This window comes from Austrofundulus limnaeus, unplaced genomic scaffold (genome assembly GCF_001266775.1).
Source record: "Austrofundulus limnaeus strain Quisiro unplaced genomic scaffold, Austrofundulus_limnaeus-1.0 Scaffold94, whole genome shotgun sequence".
Lineage (NCBI taxonomy): Eukaryota > Metazoa > Chordata > Actinopteri > Cyprinodontiformes > Rivulidae > Austrofundulus > Austrofundulus limnaeus.
The window spans coordinates 1,595,197-1,597,936 of NW_013952496.1; positions in this window are offsets into that span (position 1 = coordinate 1,595,197).

A 2,740-nucleotide genomic window follows, 5' to 3' on the forward strand; every position below is an offset into this window, starting at 1 on the left:
CAATAAAAATATAACATATTAAAAAAATTAAGTGCGTCTCCTGGGGGCTAAGCCCCCCTTGTCCTCAAAACCTAGTGACACCCCTGTCAATGTGTATATTTAAGAGAATGATAAAGATTAATTTGCTGGCAAAATATGTAAACGTATGAATTGTCGTTCAAGGAGTTAAACCTTTGGTTTTGTTTTTGTAAACTAAAGATTATTTTGATTGAATTTATTTCTTTGAGAAAAAAGGGCAGATATAAGATTTTTTCTTCTTCTGCTACCTTTCATTTAATTTATGGTTTGTATTTTTGTTGTTTGTTGAATTTACGTTGTTTTTAAAGAAATGCAAACTAACTAACTTTTAAAATAAACTGTTTAAATTAATGTGCATTCCTTCTAAATCTGCGTTTTGTTCAGTTTGGTTGTATATAATAAACAGCTTTAATGTAACATTTTGTTTACACCTCTGATCATCAGTCAGTCTAACAATCATTTAGTACAAAGTTGTGTTCGATGATGATGATAGATTGATATTTTCATTTTGCTTTAATGTAATTGAATCACTAATAAATATATGGATATGGACTGATGTATTGTTACACCCCTACAGTGTACATAAAATGGATGAAATGAATATAATACATATTGTTATATACTCATAAATCTGACCTGATCCAGTTTATCACCCAAATAAAGCGGGTCAAAAGCTGAAAAGATTGGGAATAAAATGCTTGTGATGTCACTCTTTTTTGTGATAAATGCAACTGCAGTTTTGGAAAGATAATGTACATTAGTATTACTTAAAATGAAAAAAATTGTGCCCCTGAATAAGCCGTACAGTCTCTACAGCAGAGGAGCCCAAAGTGGGGCCCGCGGGCCAAATTTGGCCYGCCAAGCAATTTGATTTGGCCCACCAACAGTTGCCAAAGTTACAAGGTTGTAACCTGTTATCCTATGTAGAAACACAGTATTTCCATTGGTCAAATGACTATATAAAAGGGCTGTATACATTTATTAAAGGGCTGTATACAGCCCTTTTATATAAAAGGTATTGAAGGTAGTTTTCATTCATTGTGCTGACTTTATCTTTGATTTTTTTTTAGGATTAAACGTGAAACATGAAATGACAAGAAATATTTTGTTCAGATTTAACCACACATGTAGATTTGCGCACTTTATAAGACCACAAAAACTCATATTTTATCAATTTATAAAATGTCCCATGAGCCTTTGCTACTTGAGCGTATGGCAGACTTTCTCCAAGTGCACAGACTAAAACCAAAGAGGGCTATTGCATAGCTTAATGGTTAAAAATAAGGGACTTTACTTTAAAAAGTATTTGTATTTCATGTATTATATTACTGTATTTGGCCCGCTGCCCTGGATAGATTTTCATTTTGGCCCCCTCGGGGAAAATGTTTGGGCACCCCTGGTCTACAGTAATAATAAAGCTTCAGTCTGGAGAAAAGATGTAAAACATTTCAGTGAATTTGCTCTTTATATATTCTTTACAGGATTATGATCCAGGAGCCTTGATAAATCGAAACCATTTTCTCCCATCAGTGTGTGTGTAATGGGTCTATTTATTCTCTCACTTTTTTTAAAAAGTGCTCATGAAAAGTAGAGCGATGCAGTTCCCACAATTGTCATGCTAATGAGACCCCTCTTCCATTGAAAAATCATTTTGTCAAGATCCTCCCTCTGTGAAAGCAGAGGCTTCGTTTCATCTTTTTCCCATACATCCAGCAAATAAATGATTATGAAGCTCTAATAAATACCAACAACAGACAGGGTAGAGCTAAGATAAACAACAACAACAACAACAAAACCACATTTCAGCTCCTCTTGTCCTTTTTATCAAAGGGTAAACACATTTTTTCTTATGATGCACGTTTTATTAGTAAATTTAAAAACATGCTTTTATTTAAGTGCAACAAGTTTTGAGTCTAGCCTAGACTGTTTGTCATTTGGCCTAAAACTGTTTGTGCTATTTTTGCATTAAACAGATAATAAAATAACTGAATGTAACTGCAATGATTTATGAAAATTTTTATATGAATAGGTGAAACTTTTTGTGCACAAATGCCGCCAGTCAATAAAAGCCTCTTGCATGAGTGAAAGTGGTTATTTTGCAGCCATTGTGCTGCACTCAGAACTGCGGTGGGCTCAGAAGAGACCACCCACTTCTCAGTTTGTCCACTTCTGGTCAGCGGGTCAAACCCAGTTACGCTGTAGCGGGATATCAGTTTTGTTTGCTGTATTTATATATTAAAAAAAATAGTTCTGTTACACAAAGATAAGCTTTCCTTTTCAGCCCGGTTTCTTAAAAAAAAAAAAGTTCTGGTGTTCTAATCCAGTATTTCCCAAAGTTGGGGTCGGGACCCAAAGTGGGGTCCTGAAACATCAAGGTGGGGTCCTGAAAAGATTTTCTGAATTAACTACATTTTTGCCTTAGTTGTTACAAATGAGTGAGGTTAGTGTATTAAAAATGGATAAATGTGCACAAAAATATTTTTACAATGCCCATGTTTTGTTGACCTGATACAAATGTTTATCATCCAAAAATAGTTGGGGGCACAGGTCTCTGCTGCTGTTATTTTATGGGTCAAAAGCTGAAAAGTTTGGGAACCACTGCACTTTGGTTCCCAAGGTTGGGCTTGGGAACCAATTATGGGTCATGAAGCACCTTCGATAATCTCCAGAAATAAATTTAAAGGGTAATAAAAATAATTGCTGAAGGAATATTTTTCCTATA